We start from the raw sequence: 21226 nt of genomic DNA on the forward strand, positions 1-21226 counted from the left end.
CTCTATAACTGCTTTTTGTTTGTTTAATGGACCTCAATGGGATACAGCTCATTTGATAAGAACTAACCTTTGACATGGTTAGGTGTATGTAATAGGATTTCCTGGATTCCTTTTAAGGCTTCTTACCAATTTAAGTCCTGGATTCAGTTACACTATGGTTTTTGTCTTTTATTTCACAATGGGGGATTAGATTTAATCCTTGAGTGTATTCAGTCACTTAAATTTATTCATTCTAAGGTAGAGATAACTGATACCATGTATTTTTTACATAGAACAGTTTATAATGGAGCATAAGTATACTAAGCATTTGAAGAAGTAATTTGGTACAGAGGATCTGGACAGGAATTGCTGGGCAAACCAAGGCCTGACTTTGTCTCTTGCATGATTTTTTAAGTGTAATTATTATCCAGCTTGAAACCATATTTCTCAAGACTGATTTAAATAATTTTCACACATGTATAACCTAAGAGTATATGATCTATTTTATGAGAGAAGGAATTTGTTTCTGTTGTAGTCTTAATATATTTTCTCATTTCAAAGCAAAAATATATATGTATGAAAAATTAACTGTAAACATCAGAAAATTTAATGGCTTTTAAAGTTTAAAATTTTGGATTATTTTGTTTATCTTCTTAGAGAAATCTCTTTCTTGGAGATTTTCAATTTAAATATTTGATTAGAATTAATGTTATCTTGAATGGGAGAGCACTTTGTAAAGCATTATGCAAATGTAGAATCCTTATATAATTGAGTATATGAATTGTCTGTGTCCTTAGTATGAGCTAGCCATAAGTTGTTTTGTTAAGTGGTTAATTTTTAACAATTTGCTTTGAACCAATGTATATATTTACATTTTGCAGTATTGAGTTGTGTCCAGTTGGACTGTTGTTGTGTTTAAATTGTTCAGAATTTTAAAATCAGTATCAGTATCTACAAAAAGTACAGAAAAACCAGACTACTTTTTTGTAGTTTTATTACAGTTAGAGGTACATGGGGCTGTCAGAAGTACTGTTTAAGAATTTGAAAATAGGGAAATAAATGTGTCTTCTCATGGTTGGGCAGGACACAGTTGGAAAGATGCATAATATCAGATCCACGAGAGCAATAGCCTGATATGGCTTAGTCAGTGATAATACACATCTACAGAAAACACAGTGGGTGATGGAAAACAGAATGACGGGTGTAAATTTTGCATCGAGAGAGATGGAGAATCTGGAAAATGAGCAGTGCATCTCCTGAAGTGCAGGAGTGTTTATTAAGCCCCCTTAGGACCTAGATGAAATACCTTGCAGGTTGATCTGTTTTATATTACTACTATATAATTCTGTATTCAACCAAGTACTACTTAACCAGATCAGATTAGTACTCATGTGGAAAAAGAGTATGAATACTATGGATAGAGGACAGGTTTTTGGGTCACTGTAAGGGCCTCCTTGTGGTGGGGTTTACCTGGGGTGCTTGCTCCCTTTGCTCTCTTCTGTGAATAAGTCACTGAAGCTGATTGATCATCTTTAAGTTACTGATAAAGTTCGGTTTCTGGATCAGCACATTTCATTTTCAGACCTTAGACTGATACTCTCACCAAGAAAATACTGTGCTACCAGTGCTTTGATCTTTCATCTTCCAACTTTGCAACTCCTGCCTTTAAGCCACTGAATTAAGATTCACAAATTTAATTTGTGAAATAGTAACCAAAGTTGAAGTTTATTCTATCCACTTTAATGTATCTATTTTATCTAGCTTTTGTCTTTTTCAAATCTGTTATTCCTTAAAAAGATTTATGTGTTGGTTTGTTATTTATCCAGTAGTTGCTTTAGCCAAATGTCACCCTTTGGCAAGGGTGGTAGCCTGTAAATGACGAAGAATGATCTGCTGAGTAGAATAGCTAGGGTGTGCATGCCTGGCTTGTCTTGCCCTCCTGCTCCCCTCCAGTTTTGTGACTGGGGATATATATGGCTATTGAGGCTTTCGTTGGCTTCATTTGCTCACTCCACTCTACTTCTTTTATGAGAAAAAGGAGGAACAGTCACCAGGAAGGTAGCTGTAGCTTTTCCCCTATGAAGTAAAATAATTTCCAAGAAGAGGATTAACTTCTCTAAGGGATTGGCTGTCTCTAATACTTAAATGATTCATTTCCTTGATTGGATCCCACAATATGGGAAATAGTAGTAATAAGCAGTAGTGATTTCTTTTTGGTTCAAAGATGATAAAGTGATAATGAAAAGCGTGTCTTTTTATCTTCTTACAAGTTTTCTCATAAATGTATTTCCATTTGGATTTTCCTTTGCCCTATCTATTTGAATTTTTACTTCTCTAAATCCATGTTTTTTTCTATGATTTTCCCCCAAACAAGAAATATTGTTCCAGGTTCAGGTTTTGTTGGTGTTGTACATCTTTGCTCTGAGTAAAAGAAACTGAAATTGCAAATGCCTTTATGCATAAATTATGCAGTATTAAACTGTTTTGGGATATGGATTGTTACGGCAACGTGAAATTTTATACTTAAGGTACTCAAGTAACAAATATTTAACTTTTCCCTTTGAGGTTACCTCCTAGCGTTAGGAATTAATGTAAAAAAAAAATAGAAAGTGGGGGAGAAGTGAACCAAGTTGGAATTTTTTACTATCTTAACTGCAAATGTTAGGCTTAATAATCAGAATTGACATGTCAGGACAAGGACATTTCAACAAAGGAAGATGAAGAGCTAACTCTTCCCAGATTGTTTTTTCTTCTTTTCCTCTTATTCCTACCTTCTCTTCCCCTCCTTTATTGCCATTAAGCTCTTGTCTGACCAGCTGGTAATTTGAAACAATGTTTTATTCAGATAATTGATTATTCTTGAATATGTGTGGCAATCTTATCCCCCTGGGCTAATATTGAAATTACCCTAATTTATATGTTATCTGGTATAAATCTAAGCAGCCTTTAACAAAATGATGCATTATGTGTTTAACCGACATAGCTTAAGAACTGTTCTGTACTTAATAAATCAGCCAAATGTAGGTTTAATAGAGGTGAACTGGCTTTCTTACTGCAGAACCTTTAATACACTACTATGCCTTGCAAATCTCCCAAGAATGAAATTCGAATATGCTGCTTTCCTTTTCCTTTTTCTTCCCCTCATTCTCCCTTCTCTCATTTCTTTTGTACTGTGTTAAAATAACATATTTCTAAAACAGTGTTTCTTGGAGCACAATTTGGGAAGTGTTGAAAATGAAAAAAGATGCATGTAACAATATTTCCCCCTAGTCTGAAATCAGTAGGAAGTAATTTACTTCCCCTTTTATTGGAAAGATTTTAGATGCGGTTAGATTCCCATATTTGTCATAAGAGAAGGCTTAGAGCTGAGCGTTCTGATACATAGTGATTAAAAAAAAAAAAAAGACTTTATCCATTGTCTTCTATACGATCAGCTTTTTTGTTTGTGTGTGTGTGTGTGTGTGTGTGTGTGTGTGTGTGTGTGTGTGTATCCTCCAACTTTCCTGTTTTATACATTCTTCCCAAAGAAATTTAAAATAATCTTCTCTTAATTATATGTCGATCTCTCAATCAGCCTTTTATTTATGTGTTAATGTCCGATAAAAAAAGAATTGTTTGTCTTCCCAACAATATCATTATTGGCTGTTTAGTTCCAAGAATTAAAGAGAGAGTATATAGAGGAAAGTGTCACACTAATTTAGAGGAAAGAGTATTGTTTCCATTCTCCATTTCAACAACTTTTGACTTCTCCTTTATACTGCCTTTCTTTTTCCTGCTTCCTTTTTTCTCTTTATTGTGGCAAAAATTATATAACATAAGATCAATCATTTTAAAGTGAACAATTCACTAACATTTAGTACCTTTCCAGTATTTTGTAACCACCACCTCTCTCAAGTCCCCAAACGTTTTTAATACCCCAAAAAGAAAAGCCTATACCCATTGGCTGCCTCCCACTTCTTTTGTTAGTTTTATTTCCTTACAAATAGCAGATCCTTGATAGATTTGACAGTGTTTATAGTATCTGCATCAATCTAGCTTTTAGGATTTTAATAATAGGTAACATTTTTTATTATTTCAGTTGTATAAGCTGTTTACATGTGTCATTTTATTAAAAATCTCTACAATTATCCTGTCCCCATTTCATATATGGTTTAAAAGAAGTTAACTTCCCCAAGTGCCATAGTGGGTAAGTAGTGAGATGAGGGTCGAATCTAGTCTGTGAGATTCCAGAGCTGATTGTCTCAGTAGCCATATCTATCAGAGGATGAAATGTTTTACCACATACATATGTATACCAGAATATGCCTATATAGGCATATTCCAGAAAATTTATTTAGGATTTGAGTTTCCAGGTTGAAAAAAAGCTATAAAGTGCCAAGCACAACGAATGAAAGCAGGCCAATACCAGGCAGTTATTACATAATTTCTTTAAGAATATCAGAAATAATGAGAATGTCTCAAAAGCTTTTGGGATCATTTAGGAGGGATTAGGAATATATATATGTCATCTAACTTCTCATAATCTAAGAATCTAATTTAAAGATGGAAGATGGAGGACTAGCGCTTTACAAGTTCTGCATTCAGCCTAGAGTTCTGTATCCAGCCAAACAATTAGTCAAGTGCAAAAGGAGGAAAGAAAGGCCTTCAAGAATAAGAAAAAAAATATATCTACCATGCAACATTTCTTAGGAAATTCCTAGACCATGTGCCCTAACAAAATAAGAGAATAAACCATCAAAATAAAGAAAGGGGCTTTAAAATTTCATTTTCAATTTTTATTTTTCTTTTCTTTTTTTTTTTTTTTTTGAGGGGTCAGTGAGGGGGCAGAGGGGAGAGGAAGAGTCTTAAGCAGGCTCCATGCCCAACCCAGAGACTAATGCAGTGTCCATCTAACATCCCTGAGATCAGAACTTGAGCTGAAGAGTCAGATGTTTAACCAACTGAGCCACCCAGGTGCCACTAAACTTTACCATTTTAACCATTTCTGAGTGTATACTTCAGTGGCCTTAGGTACATTCATATTGTACAGCCTAAAACTTTTTTTTTCTCCTACCACACTGAAATGTTGTACGCATTAAATAGTAGCTCCCCCATTTTCTCTACTCTGAGCTCTTGGCAACCATTGTTCTACTTTCTGTGTCTGTGTATGTAACTTTTCTGGGCACCTTATATAAGTGGAGTCATGCAATCTTTGCCTTTTTGTGACTGACTTAGCATAGCATGTGACTTCGTTTAGCATAATGTCTTCAAGATGCACTCATGTTGTGGCCTATATTGGCCACGTTTTCTTCCCTTGTATGTATATAGCACATTCTGTTTATTCATCCATGGATGGACACTTGAGTTGCTTCTGCCTTTTGACTGTTGTAAATAATGCTGATATGAACATGGGTGTACCAGTATCTGCATCTTGCTGCTTTCAGTTCGTTTGGTTGTATACCCAGAAATGGAGTGGCTGGGTCAAATAGTGATTCTGTGTTTAATTTTTTGAGGAACTACCATATTGTTTCTCCCAGCAGCCGCATCATTTTTCATTCTCAGCAGCAAGAATAAATGTTCGGTTTCACTACATCCTTGTCAACACTTGGTATTTTCTGAGCTTTTTTTTTTTCCTCATTCTTTTTTTTTAAGATTTTATTTATTTATTTGAACAGACAGAGATCACAAGTTTGCAGAGAGGCAGGCAGAGATTGGAGGAAGCAGGTCCCCTGCAGAGCAGAGAGCCTGACATGAGGCTCGATCCCAGGACCCTGGGATCATGACCTGAGCCGAAGGCAGAGGCTTTAACCCACTGAACCACCCAGGTGCCCCATTTTTTTTTTTTTTTAATAGAGCCATCCTAATGGGTGTGAAGTGGTATCTGTAACTTGAAGAAATCACACATGTCAGCTACAGAAGTAGAAACCTGAGAAACTTCCTTCTCTCTATGAGCCTTGGTACTGCAAAGCCCCTTCCCCAAAAGCAAGAGGAAAAGGACGGGGCATAAAGCACCCTTATTTTAGCTAGACTCTAAGATTTTTCCCATTCTTTTTACTTCTGGAGTATGATAGCTGATGATTGCTTTGTTTGCTGGGAACCAGCGCTCTAGGAAATTCGTGTTAGCCACTTGGCCACTCTCATGTACCCTGGCCCTCTGTTTTAAAAAATAAACAAATGCTAAAAGAAGGTTTTAGAAACAGAGGTATTTAAAATGTGCACATTGGACACATCAGTACTTCTAGAGTATACACTTAGAATGACTGTAATTATCTTGAAACAACTTACAAAGTCTAAATTTGAGGTCTATGGTCTCCCTTCTTGGAAGGCCTATTTAAGCATCTGGTTGATTCAGTCTTATATTTCTCATCACCTAATAGGAGGCCTTCCATCTCTTTCCTCTTCTGTTCCTCTTTTAAATTTGAGTCTAGACAATATAGCTCAAGTTCCAGAGGAACCAGAAAAATGACCAATGATTTTCAGTTTTGGGGACTCTAATTTTGTGTATGATCTTTTTGCCGCATGATCTTTTTTCTTTTCATTGAAGTATAGTCAACATATATGTTATATTAGTTTCAGGTTTTTAATGTAGTGATTGGAAAAATCTAACAAGTATAACTGCCATTTGTCACCATAGAATACTCTGACTTATATTCCCTTTCATCACCATGACTTATTCATTCCATAACTAACCTGAATCTCCTGCTCCCCGTCACCCATTTTTCCATTTTGTCCATAGCCATACCTGCTCCCTTTTGTATTTAAGGGTCTGTTTCTGCTTTTTGTTTGTGTTAAAAAATTTTTTTTCCAGATTCTACATGTAAGTGAAATCATATGGTATTTGTCTTTCTGTGACTAACTTACCTTGCTTAAGGTAATACTCTATATCCATCCATGTTGCAAATGCAAAATTTCATTCCTTTTTAATGGCTGAGGTATAGTCCATTGTTTGTGTATCAATCATCTCTTTATTCATCTGTCATTGGACACTTGGGCTGCTTTCATAATTTGGACATTGTAAATAATGCTGCAGTAAACATAGGGGTATATGTATCATTTTGAATCAAAGTTTCTGTTTTCTTTGGTTATATATACTTATTAGTGGAATTACTGGATCATAAGGCAGTTCCACTTTTAATTTCCTGAGGAACCTCCGTACTGTTTTCCATAGTGGCTGCACCAATTCACATTCCCACTAACAGTACATAAGGGCTCCTTTTTTTCCACATTCTTAACCAATACTTGTTTCTTGTCTTTTGGACTCTAGACATTTGGCAGTTGTAAGGTGGTAAGGTGGTAACCTCAGTGTGGTTTTAATTTGCACTTACATAATGATTAGTGATGTTGAACATCTTTTCATGGGCTTATTGCCCATTTGTTTATCTTTTTGGAGAAATGTTTAGCAGTTTGTGTTTTTGTTGTTGAGTTCTAGGAGTTCTTCATATATTCTGGATATTAATCCCTTATCAGATATGTGATTTGCAAATATTTTCTCCCATTCTCTTGCTTTGTTGATAGTGTTCTTGATGAACAAAAAGTTAAAAGCTTGAAGCAGTACATTACAATTTAACTATTTTTTGTTGTCTGCCTTTGGTGACGCATCCAAGAAATCATTGCTAAACTGGTATTATGAAGCTTTTCTTCTGTATTTCCTTTTAAGAGTTTTATAGTGTTTGGTCTTTTTTGCTTAGATCATTAATCCATTTTAAGTAATTTTTGACTATGTTTTAAGATAAGGGTTAACTTAATGCTTTACATGTTGATATCCACTTTTCCCAACACCATTTGTTGAAAAGACCATCCTTTCCCCCATTGAATGGTCTTTCCACACTTGTCAGAATTTTTGACCGTATATACAAGAGTTTATTTCTGGGTTCTCTATTGTAGTCAGTTGGCATACATGTCTGTCTTCATGCCAGTACAATTCTTTGTACCTTTATGGTAGATTTTGAAATCAGTAATTGTGAGTCTTACATCTTTGTTCCTCTGATTCGAGTCTTTTGGCCATTGAGGGTTTTTGAGAGTCCATATGAATTTTAATGGAATTTTCTAGTTCTGTAAAAAAAAAAAAAAAGTTTTGGGGATTTTTGAATGATATTAATCTGTAGATTTTGTTGGATGATAATTGAAATATTAACAGTATCAGATTGGGGTGTCTTTCCATTTTTTTAGGTGTTTAATTTTTTTTTCAACAGTGTTTTATAGTTTTCTCTGTATATCACTTCCTTAATTAAGTTCTTTCCTAGATTCTCTTTTTTTGGTATTTATCATGGATGGAATTTTCCTTTTTGAATTGTTCATTGTCAGTGTATAGAAGTACAGCTGATTTTTGCACATTAATTTTTATGCTGCTGCTTTGCTTAGTTTGTTTATTCTGATTATTTTTTTTTTTTGATGTGGAATCTTTAAGGTACATGTAAAAACATATAGAACATGTCATCTGCAAACAGATAATTTATTTCTTCCTTTTTAATATGGTTGCCTTTTTGGATAGAAATAGCAAAACAGACTTCCTGTTTTGTTGTTGACCTTAGAGGACAATTTTTGTCTTTTACCATCGCATGTGATGGTAGCTATAGGGTGTGGAGTTTTTCTTTTTAAATTGACTTTAGTTTTTGGAGCTATTTTACATTCACAGCTACATTCAATTAGAAGGTACAGAACTGTCCTGTATGCCCCCTGCCCTCACACATATATGGTCTCCTTCATTATCCTTGCCCTCTACCAGAGTGGTTTATTTTTTGTATTGATGAACCTGTACTGACATCATTATCATGCAAAATCCATAATTTCCATTAGGCTTCACTCTTGGTGTTGTGTGTTGTATGAGCTTGGAAAAATTTTAATGACATGTATCCGCCATCATAGTAACATACCTAGTGGTTTCACTGCTCTAACAGTAGTCTGCAGTCTGCCTATTTGTCCCTTTCCTCCCAACCCAGCCGCTGGCAACTGCTGATTTTTTTTTTTACTGTCTCCATACTTCTGACTTTTCTATACTGTCATATAGGTGAAATCATCCAGTATGTGGCATACAAAAACTCTGGTACTATCCAATATGGCAATATATGAAAAACCCACAGCATGCAAAATGGTATGGCCACTTGGAAGACAGTTGGTACTTTCTTAAAAAACTAAACATACTCCATAAAATCAAGCAATTGTATCCCTTTGGGTAGTTACCCACAAGAGTTGCAAACTTATATTCACACAAGAATGGATGTCAAGTCTTTAATGCCTGGCTCCTAAATGAGGAAAAGGGGGGGAAATGAAGGGAAAAAATGGGCTCTGGATCTTTAAGTCCCCTGGAAGCCTTTTCCATCAGTGGGGATTTCAGCAGTGGTGGCCTGCTTCTGTGTGTGCAGGTGTGTAATCAGAAGCAGCAGCCAATGATCAGAACACAGATCTCTGATATTTGGAGGACAAGGGCCCATAAACTGGTGTAGGCTGTGCTAGGCATATGTGCATGGCTTCCTGTTGCGAGGTGAGGGGGTGGGCACTGGGGTGGGTAGCTGCTACCATAGTGAGAGTTGAAATTGACTGAAATTAACTGTGATTTACTGTCTAAGCCTTTCCCTAGAAGCTGCAAGCTTTTGAATAGACTCCAGGATTCCAAAATAGTTACACTAGTCAGATTATGCCAGTACAATTCTTGTTTAGGTGGGGAGATGGATTCCTGGTGACTCCTACTTTGCCATCTTCCCTCAACTAATTTCTTATTACAAGTTTTTTTTTTTTATATCTTTTGGAATACGTGTTTATGTATTCCTTTGACAAAAATAATTTTAAAATGCACTTTGGCAGCTCATAGGAGTTCATAGGAATTGAGGAAAGAAAAGACTTCTAAAAACTAAAGACTGTATTCTCACAGCTGTCTTTAATGAATTCAGATTATTATATATTGAAATTATTTGAAGTAAGGTATAGTGTGTCTTAGATTGTACTCTATTCCACATTTTGAGGGTATTACCTCTCTGCTCTTAAGTTTTTAGTCTACTTTCCAAGTTATCTGTAGTTAAATTTTCCCATTTCCCTTTGGAAAGTGCTGTTTTCTTGCTTTTTTCCGCTTTTCCATTGTATCAAATTTATAAGGCAGTGAGCCAATTGTGGGCATGAAATCCTTGGGAGGAGAGAGGAGGAAGTGGGAGGGGCAGCCATGGTGAATGTTTTCCTAAGTAATATTCAAGTTCTTTGAGAGAACTTACCCTCCCCCCTTTTTAATAATGCTGTGATATTTTCTCTTAAATAGATTGTTTATCCTCCTGCCAGTCTCACTGTTGCGCAAAGTGCTAGATAAGAAATTGTATAGTTCACATTATTAAAGGGAGTACAAAAAGTATTTTACCAACCCTTAGTCAAAAAAAAAAAAAAAAACCCAAAAAAAAAAAAAAAAAAAAACAAAAGCCAAAAAACAGAACAGCTATAGGATAATAAATAAAAGAACAGAGTCAGAGTTCTGGGTTGCACATGACAGAAAGTAGCTCTAATTAAGCAGAAAAGAATTATTTGAAAATTATTAGATAGCTCATAGGTAGAGAATCAGGCTTAGAAATTTTGCAGAAGCAAAAGACCATGCCATGCTTTGAGGGAAGCAAGGCATGGTCAAGAGGTTACAATAAGGCAGTCTCTGCTTAGGACATGGCTGCTTGAAAACTTGCTATCCCAGGTAGTGCTGCCTTGACTGCATGTTGGTGACTGTGCCTATAAGCTTTCAGCACTTCTGGAGCTTTCTTTCAGTGATCTGACTCCTTTGCCCCTTGCTATCACCACCTAGGATTCAGTGTCCAGAGTAGGAGGACCCATGCACCCATGATGAGGAAGATAAGGAAGGGAATATTTGCTTCTCACTTCTTGAAATTCTCTCCAAATTAGAATGGTTATGGATGCTGAACAGCCTAAAGAGTACTAATACCTCCTATAAATTTCTCTTACTTCACACGTCCTATCCTCAGACTCTCTTCCCAAAGATACCTACAATTAAAACTTTCAGGTATTCTTTAAGAAACTGTTTTCTTCTTACATCCACTTTTTAAGAGAAATAGTTGGGAACATAGTGCCTACTCTTCTGCATCTTGCTTTTTTTTTTTTTTTCTTTTTTCTTTTTTCTATTTACCATACTTAGGAATTTTCCATACTGACATGGAAATGGAACTGATTTTGTTATTGGCTTTTATTCCATTTTATGATCATTCCATAATAAACAGTCCCCTCCAATCCATATTAGGTTATTTCTTGTTTGTCACTATTGAAAACAGCACTCTAATAAACATTTTCACACACATACCTTGGTGTCCTTTAACAGGTATTTACTGAAGGTAGATCCTTAGCAGTGGAGCAGTGGAGTTTTTCTCTTCTCCACAGTGGAATTTATTCTCACCAACATGTATGACAGCATCTTTCCCCCTTCAGTCTTGGCAAACAATATTATCAAACTTAAACTTTTTGTAATTTGTTGGGTAATTTGAGTTTTATTGCATTTCTTTAATTGTGAGATTAAGCGACTTTGTGATCTTTATTGGTCATATTTTTTTCCTTTTGGTGTGTACAGGTATACTGACCCTATCTTCAGCATATTTTTTTTTTAAAGATTTTATTTATTTACTTGAGAGAGAGACAGTGAGAGAGAGCATGAATGAGGAGAAGGTCAGAGAGAGAAGCAGACTCCCCATGGAGCTGGGAGTCCGATGCGGGACTCGATCCCGGGACTCCAGGATCATGACCTGAGCCGAAGGCAGTCGTCCAACCAACTGAGCCACCCAGGCATCCCTATCTTCAGCATATTTAAAAGTTTTTTTCTTAATGATTTTTATGAACGCTTCAAAAATTAAGGAAGTTAGTGGTATTCTTTCTTAAGACAATTTTATAATGTCCTGCCTTGCTGGTCTTTTGAATTTTATGACTGCGAGATTCAGGTGAAGCTGTTACAGAGAGCTTGATGGATTATCTCTGTTTCAAATTATTGATTGCTAACTGTATGCTTTACTAATATGTCTAATCATGGAATGTCAAAGATTTTGTTAACAGTTGTTTGTTCAAGAATATTCTTTAAGAAATAATCTTGCCTAAATAGCAAATTGAAACAATTTTAATCCAGAAAAATGTCATGCATCCACCACTCTTGAGTTACTGAATCAGAGCAAACCTTCTCTTGGACAGAGACAATAGAAGTGAAAGGGAATTTAGTGGCTCCTAAGCCTAGCCTTGCCTTTTCTCTTTCTTTCTTTCTTTCTTTCTGGAGTTCTGCTTATCCTCTGGCTCTAGTGTCATACGACTCTCTAACCTGTGCAGCTCTACCTTATTTAATGTTCTTTTGGGATCCAGACATTTTCCTCATTTCAAGCCTTTTCTTTTGTCTTTACTATTCTTATGTTCCTTTATATATGCTCTTTTGTATTCATCTAGGATTGTTTCCCTTTTTTCCACTAGGATTATTCCCCCCCCCCCCCAGTTGTAACCTTTTAAATCTGAACATTGTGAGTGAATTCTCTGCAACTGTATTGGTTGGTTTTCTAAGATAATTTCTGTTCATTTGCCTTTTTTAAACTAGTATCGCTTGTGATTGTTTATATAGAATTTTAGTTTATAGTCTCTCTGTAATCTTTCCTTTTGGATTTTGAGTTATGAATTCATAGCCTGTTATTTAAATGAAGCTTTTGAAATCCGTTTTACTGATCTGTATCATATCTAACTATGCCAGTATTTCCTTCCTTGGCTGACGTGAACTCTAAAATTATATGAACACTTTCTCCCTGTTTCCTGGCATTTCCACTGAAACTTGTTCCTCATTCTAGGTTAGAAATACATACTTTTTTTGGTTGGGTTTCTTAGTCTTTGTATAATTACCTTGGTTGTTGCTTATATCAGTAATGACTTTTTTTCTTTTTATTGCTGAATAGTATTCCACCATATGGTTATGATATAATTTATTTATCCACTCACCTGTGACGGGCATTTGGGTTATTGTAAATTTAGGCCTATTATGAACAAAGCTGTTGTGAGCATTCATGGCCAAGACTTTTGTGGACATATATTTTTATGTCTTTTGGTTAAATGTCCATGAAAAGAATTGCTGGGTCATATGATATAATTACCGAAAGAAAAAAAGATATATATTTAGGTTAATGGAACAGAAGAGAGATTACAGGAAAACTCAGACATAGGTTGTTAGAAAAGATGATAGAGAATTCACTGGGGACAGGATACTCATATTAACAAATGGTGTTGGAACAACTGAATATCAGTATGAAGACAATTACTTCTGAAATACAAAAAAATCTCATATTACATACAAATGGATATTGTAGATAGAAGTATAAAAGTAACATGTAAAACTATAAAAACGAATAGATAAAAACAGAGAAGAAAATCTTTGTGACCTTTGATTTAGTCAGAGATTTCTTTTTTTTTTTTTTAAGATTTTATTTATTTATCAGAGAGAGAGGGGAGAGAGCGAGCACAGGCAGACAGAATGGCAGGCAGGGGCAGAGGGAGAAGCAGGCTCCCCGCCGAGCACGAAGCCTGATGTGGGACTCGATCCCAGGACGCTGGGATCATGACCTAAGCCGAAGGCAGCTGCTTAACCAACTGAGCCACCCAGGCGTCCCGAGTCAGAGATTTCTTAGTACATAAGAAGTTAACCGGGTAAGAAAAAATTCACAAGCTGGACTTGATCAGCATTAAAAACTTCTGTTGTTTGAAAGACACCATTAGTAAAATTAAAAAACAAAAACAAAAACAGCAAATTTGGAAGAAGTACTCACAATGCATATATCCAAAGGACTTGAACTCAATGCAATATAAAGATGATTTTTAAAAATTTATAAGAGGACAACCCCATAAAAAAATTTTGAACAGAAACTTTACAAAAGAAAATACTCAAATGATAAGTAAATATATTAAAATATATTCAAAATAAATCATTGGAGAAATGGAAATTAAAAGATAATGAGGCCCTGTTTCAAATTTTACTGGGATAGCTAAAACTTCAAGGGGTAATAATGTGTTGGCAAGGATATATAGCAATTGGAACTCTAATCCATGTTGGTAAAAGTGCAAAATGTTACAACTTGAAATGCTTGGCAGCTTTTAGTTCATAGTAATAGCTTTCTGAGTTTTTTCACTGATAGCTCACTTCCTCTGCTGCTTATTTTTCCTCTAGTTCTATCCCTCTTTTGAGAGAATAGATTTTCTTTCCTACTGGGGATCCTTGTCTTTGATCAGACTTTAATATAAAACTCTTAGTTTTGCTTTTGTGTTTAACTTGAAGAAATAGAGGAGAAGGCAGTACTGTGCAGGCAAGTGTTAAGGTTGCATTTTTAACAGGATACTTTACTTGTATTGGATGTATAACTGATCTTAAGTTTGACAACCTAAAAATGAGTAGGAGAAAAGAGTGTTTGGAGCTTGCCTGTGTTAATGGGATTAAGGCAGAGATGACTTACCTATTAAAAAGAAAAACAACAACTCAATTTCATGTTTTAGTAGTAGCAATGGCAGCTGCAGGTATATTAGAGTTCTAAGAGCAAATTTTAATTTTTAAAAAAGATTTTATTTATTTATTTATTTATTTATTTGAGAGAGAGAGAGAGATCACAAGCAGGCAGAGCAGCAGTCAGAGAGAGGGGGAAGCAGGGTCCCCACTGAGCAGAGAGCCCGATGCAGGCCTCGATCCCAGGACTCTGAGATCATGACCTGGCCTGAAGGCAGAGGCTTAGCTTAACCTGCGGAGCCACCCAGGCACCGTATGAGCAAATTTTAATTTAACATGAATGCAGCAGAACTAAATAGGGTGCCAAATAATGAGTTAGCTACAGAAAAATGTAGCAAATAAGTAGTTATATTTTTTTCTTTTCAGATGTGAATTTTTCTTTTTTACCTATTTTTGGAGTAGTAGTCTTTTCTGAATGAGATATCTTTAAAAAGGATTTGCTTCTGGGTTTCTCCCAGACTTCCAGGAGCATTTGTTACTATGATTGTGATTCTCAGTGCTGCCCTGTAAATACAGTAGTAGTTGTCACAGAGGAGGTACTCAATAAATATTTGTAAGATGAATTTTTATCAATTCTCCAAGCATGTAAAAGTGATCAAATGCTCTAATAATATAAACTTTAGTAGCAGTGTATATTGACAAGCAGATATACCAGTTCACTTTCAAGAAAGAGAATGACTCAGGCTTTCCAATAAAGCTTGAATTTAATTGTCTAGAATAGATTTAGTCTACATAAAGCCCTTCCAGTGCGTGGATTGATCAGTTAGCTGTTGAAACATGGAAAAATCATAGCCAGGCTTTAGCCCATGAACCTCAGATATTTTTGGCAAGACAATTCCTGTTGTAAAGATGGAGACATCAAAATGTCTTTGTTAGAAGTTGCTTTAACTAGCTTCTTTTCTTTGATTCCACATTTATTCAGCAGCACTATACTTTCAATTTTTGGTGTTTCTCCTTATGGAAATATATTGAACTTGTCATAAAGATGTGGATAATTCCTGTGTCAGTTGGACTTTTCAAGGAAATTAATATATTGCTGTTATGGTCTTTATGATATTTATATATCAGTCATATGGCATGAGTTTGAATTTGTTTCTGAATGAAAGTACCATTCACTATACTGATAGGATTACATCTTACACAGAAGGTAGAGGATCAGACCCTGGACTGTCATAGTAACTTCACCAGAGTAGTAACAGAATTTCTGAGGCCTATAAAGAAAGTTTATCTTGCAACCCAGATTCCTCCCCCCTACCTTTATTGGAACAAGTTTATTAATTTGGTATAAGTGTGTAGAGCAGCTAGATTGAGTTTTGCATTTGTTTAATGTAATCTTGCATTCCTCACAATTGAACATTGTGTTTTATTTTGCCTGTAGAGTGCTCCAGTTTATATAGCAAGTATATGTAAACCTACGTAGACTATATTTCATAAAAAAATACTATAAGATCAAATTTAAAGTTGCTTTATAATCACTGACTTTCTTAATTGGTGTATTTAGTCCATTTACATTTAGTATAATTATTGAAATGTTTTATTTACCATTTTTCTGTTTGTGTTTAGTTGTTCAATACTCCTTTGTTCATTCATTCATTCTTATTCTCTTTCATTCCTCTTTTCCTGTACTCTTTGGGATTAATGGAATAATTTTAGGTATTCCATTTTAATTCTGTTGACTTTCTAGCTATATGTATATATATTTTTTTTTTTTAGAAGTTGTGCAATAAGGATTAGAAAACACACTTTTTAGTTTATTTTAGTCCTCTTAGAGTTGATATTGTGAGCATTAAATGTAAGAACCTTATAAAAGAAGAATTTATGTCTACCTATGTATTACATCCCAGAATACAGTGTTACTTTATTTGCTTTATACACTTGTGTTTCAGAGAAAGGGAAGGAAAAAAATGTTCTTTTACCTTTATTCCCATTATTCCCTTCAGCCTGAGGGGCAGGTCTGATGGCAACAAATTTTCTCTAGTTTTTTTTATCTTTTTTTTTTTTTTTAAGATTTATTTATTTATTTGAGAGAGAGCATGGGGGGAGAGGCAAAGGGAGAAAGAGAGAGAATCTTCAGACAGACTCTGCATTGAGTGCAGATCCCGAAGTGGGGCTTTATCTCAGGACCCTGAGATCATGACCTGAGCTGAAACCAAGAGTTGGATGCTTAACCCATTGAGCCACTCAAGTCCCATTGTCTTTCACCTGTCCTTCTGAGACTCCAGTAATACAGGTGATAAACTACTTTGTATTGTTACACAGGTCACTGACAAGCTGTTCATTTTTTCAATTTCTTGTTTCTGTTCTTCATATTAGATAATTACTACTAATTTGTTGTCAGATTCATATTTTTGTGTTCCAGCTAATATTTATGCATATCAAGCTGCCTCTACATGTATTTATTATCTAAAGCATTTACTTACTTTATCTGCAAGTGCAAATTCAGTGAGTTAGGAATTCAGAATAGGCATGGTGGAATGGCTTGTTTTAGCTCCAAAATATCTGGAGTCTGGGACTCCCTGACTAGAAATGAGTTGGCAAATTGTGGCCAAATCATCTACAGGTGTTTTCACTCACATGTCTGGTAAATGCTGGCTGTTATCTGGATCTTTAGCCTGGCTATTGGCCAGCACCCCTCTACTTGGCCTTTCCAAGTGGTCTCTCCACGTGGGTTAGTTCATGCTTCATCATATTGTATTAACTTCGTGCCAAGAGTGAAAATCCAGAGTCCAAGGTGGAAGTGCTTGACATTTTTATTATCTAGTCTTAGGAATCACATAATACCACTTCTGCTATATTCTCTTGATTCAGGTTGTTACAAAGGTGTGCCCAAGTTCTAGGGGGAGGAACAATAGACTTTACCAGTTGATGGAAGTGTTAAAGTTAGGTTGAAAGGAGAGCTATGTGAGATGGATGATGCAGTCCTTCTTGAAAAATGCAGTCTGCCACAGCTTTCTTCTGCAGTCTCCAGTCTTCTTTTAAGAGTAGACTTTTCTTTCCAGATACTGAACTTTTGAGGCCTAGAATTTGTCTTTTATAGTTTCTGTTTCTTTGTTGAGAGTTTTCATTCTTTCACTTATTGTAGTTATCTTTCTTTGTATTCATGTATGTATTTATAATAGCTGTTGGAAGTCCTTATCTGCTAATTCCAACACCTGGTTCATCTTGGAATTAGTTTCTATTGACTGCTTTTTTCTCTTGGTCATGGGTCTTATTTTTCCGCTTTGCATGTCTAATAAATTTTAATTGTTTAATGTCGTGATTGATATGTTGTATGTTGTGAAAGGTAATGTTGTAGGGAATCTGGATTGTTACTTTCTTTAAGGGTATTGAGTTTCATTTTGGCAGTCGTTTCTTCTGGTATGGTTAGGCTTGGTTTTCTTTGTTAAGGCAGGCTTCTTTCAGGTTTGTCATTTGTCTTAGGGCATGGTCCTCAATTCTAAGGTGTGGCCTTTCTGGGGGCTCAACTGAATACCTCATATGCTTCAATGAAGTTTCTCCATTCTGGCTGGGCCAGAACTCCTCCTCCTGGCTGTGCTATCTCTGGTGTCATCTCCATTATGCTTTCAGATCCTGCACATATGCAGCCCAACTCTTGGCCAAGGACCAAAGGTGAATTTCCACACAGACTCCTGAGGTTCTACTCTTCAATCCCTTTTCTCTGCCTTTTTGTCCTACAAACTTCAGCTGTCTTAGCACCCCCAAACTCAATCTCTGCCTTTTACCTCAGTGAGACCTTTGTTGCATTTGTTCTGTTTCCCCCCTGGGTCAGAAGAGAGCCTTCACACTGAAAGTGAGGTAGTCATGGGAGTTACCTCATTTTCCTTTTTTCTGAAGGATTGTAAGCCTGTGCTGCCTTTTGTTTAGTGCCCAAAATGGTTGCCCAGTTTTAGATTTGCTTCTAGTCAGAGGATAAACCTGTACCAGATACTCTATAATGGTTGAAAGTATATACATGCTACTGTAAGAAAACTTGCAGTAGATGACCCCTTTGTATTGAAAACCAATATAAAACGATTTTAAGAACAAACTTATTTAAGGCCTGAAGTTTTTAGAATAACCTTACTACTGTAAAATAATTTATAATGTTCAAATTTTGCTTTTTATTGAATTTTACCCATAAATTTGTATTGATTTTTTTCCATAAATAGCAAATGCAGTGAAAATTTTAATATCATTCTCTCTTCCTGACTTATGTTAGACATTGCTAATCATTAATGATATTCTTCCCCAGTCTCCAACCTGGATGTTGTTTTAATAGCCTTAATATTGCACACTGGTAAGCAAGCCACCACCAGCTTGATGCTTATTTACCATTTTAGTGTTTATTTCCATTTTACTAGCCCAATCAGTATTATTTTGTGGGATATATAGTTTTTATGAAAGATTTCCCTAGTAAATTGTTTACTTCTCTAGAACTGAAGAACTGAAGTGATTTTTTTTAAAAAATTCATGTTAAAAGGAATCATTAAGGCTATTTATTAAGTTCTCAGTACTTCCTGAGTGAAATGTAAGAAAATAGAAGCTTGTGAAGCAGACATTCTTAGCACTTGTGTCTCTGATAAATAATACTTGAAATTTAAAAGAGAATAAAAAGCTGGTTTTGAATATAAGTTATAGACACCAGCTAAAATAACACAGGAAGTGTCTTGATGAAATTAAAGGTTGAGCTTTCTATGGCTGTGCCTCTAGGAGGGATTTAAAGGTCAGTGACCAGCATTTTGACAAATTGTGTTTTGTTAATCATTGTTTTTCACTGAGATCAGATTTGCAATTTTGTGGTAGTGTATGCTAATAATTTTTTTTAAGATTTTAATTATTTTTATTGGACAGAGAGAGAGACTACAAGTAGGCAGAGAGGCAGGCAGAGAGAGAGGGGGAAGCAGGCTTCCCACTGAGCAGAGAGCCCGATGCCCAGGGCCCTAAGATCATGACCTGGGCTGAAGGCAGAGGCTTACTAACCCACTGAGCCACCCAGGTGCCCCTGCTAATAATTTTTTTTAAAATGTCCTTGAGACAGGTTTTGTATGAATGAAGATACCACTTAAAAAAGCCTCATGAGTCTTTTTTTTTTTCAAGATTTTATTTATTTATTTGACAGAGATCACAAGTAGGCAGAGAGGCAGGCAGAGATAGAGAGAGAGAGAGGAGGAAGCAAGGTTCCCGCAGAGCAGAAAGCCCTATGTGGGGCTCAGTCCCAGAATTCTGGGATCATGACCCGAGCTGAAGGCAAAGGCTTTAACCCACTGAGCCACCCAGGCACCCAATCATGAATCTTTATAAACAGGAATTGCATGAATCTTATTAAAACCATATCTGGGGGCACATGGGTGGCTCAGTCAGTTAAGCATCTGCCTTTGACTTCTGGGATTGAGCCCTGCATTGGACTTCCTGCTCAGAGGAGAGCCCTCCTTTTCCCTCTCCTCCTCCTCTGCTTGTGCTGTCAAATAAATAAATAAAAATTTAAAATATCCCAAAATACCCAAACTGTTTCTCAAGGAGGACTGTTGCCATGTTAAAAAAAAACCCCAGGTTTCCATTTTTTTCTAATCTAAAACTAGTATATGAAAATATTTATTTTATGTAAACTAAAATATACTGTTCAAAAACATTTGTATTTCTAAGCTCATCAGACTGACTTTCTGGAGGTAAAATAATATATAACTTCGTCAATTTATACTCTTTTGGAAAATGCAGTAGGACACCTTTTTTTTTCCATTGGAAAGTAGTATATGCTTATGTTTTAACAGTTTCGGAAGTGTTGAAAGTGAATAGTGAAAACTTCCATCTCTCCCTGAAAACTTGTGATAACTGCTATGACTGTTTTGGTATTTCAGCCCCACTTAAGTGTGTGCAGGGCAGCCACATGTGAATCATGTTCCTTGGATTTGGGCTATAAGATGAGTGCTTCCTTATTTATACAATATTGGTTTGTATATTTGGATTCAAAACTTAACAGTCCCAGACCCAAAATGTACTAAAAGTGAATTGTTAGTCCCCCAAAATAACTTTTTCACTGCTCACATTTAAATTTTAGCTTTCTTGGAGAAAATTGTATTTTGCAGATCATTCTTGCTTACTCATTTTCTCTCAAAAACAAAAACAAACAAACAAAAAACCCTTGGAGGAAAAGATATGGCAGATAGCAATGAGTTATGTTTTCTGAATTTTATAGTCACTGTCCTTCAAATAATTTGTTTTTGTTTGGGTTATCCCAGTTATCCTTAGCATTTATCTAAATTTCTAAATTTCTGACCATATTAAAATGCAAACTGAGAAAAAGCTGTAGAAATATAAAGCTTCTGGAAGAAAGCATAGAGAATATCTTTGTGAACTCTAGGGGTAGGGAAAGAGTTCTCAGAAAGGATACAAAGTTGTAAACAAAGAAATATTTGATATATTGGATTTTTATCAGAATTTTATTTTCCTTTTTTAAGATTCTATGTATTTATTGTTTGAGAGAGAGACTGAAAGAAAAGTGGAAGGGGGCTGCAGAGAGAGAAGTAGACTTCTTGTGGAGCAGGGAGCTCAACATGGGACTTGCTCCCAGGACCTGGAGATCATGTCCTGAGATGAAGGCAGACACTTAGCCAACTGAGCCACCCAGATGCCTTTTATCAGAATTTTAAATTGTTGATTATCAAAACACATTATTAAGGAAAGGAAAAGGCAAGTCCTAGATAAGGAGTAAATATTTATGTCAATACATATATGTGATAAAAGACTTTTACCCAGAATATATAAAACATCTATAAATCAATAATAAAAAGCCAGTTAATTCAACGG

The 21226-nt window shown here is 35.6% G+C and overlaps 2 protein-coding genes across 10 annotated transcripts in view; both read left to right on the plus strand.

Annotated features, from left to right (window-relative positions):
- Window positions 1–21226, plus strand: part of LOC309859831 (lipase member K-like) — a 596159-nt gene that overhangs the window by 152696 nt on the left and 422237 nt on the right. The gene's annotated exons all lie outside the window — the stretch shown is intronic.
- LOC309859838 (phosphatidylinositol 3,4,5-trisphosphate 3-phosphatase and dual-specificity protein phosphatase PTEN-like) overlaps window positions 1–21226 on the plus strand; it is a gene marked incomplete at its 5' end in the record, with an annotated part of 105600 nt that overhangs the window by 43366 nt on the left and 41008 nt on the right. The gene's annotated exons all lie outside the window — the stretch shown is intronic.

Source organism: Mustela nivalis, assembly GCF_964662115.1.
Source record: "Mustela nivalis genome assembly, chromosome: 2".
NCBI classification, from domain to species: domain Eukaryota; kingdom Metazoa; phylum Chordata; class Mammalia; order Carnivora; family Mustelidae; genus Mustela; species Mustela nivalis.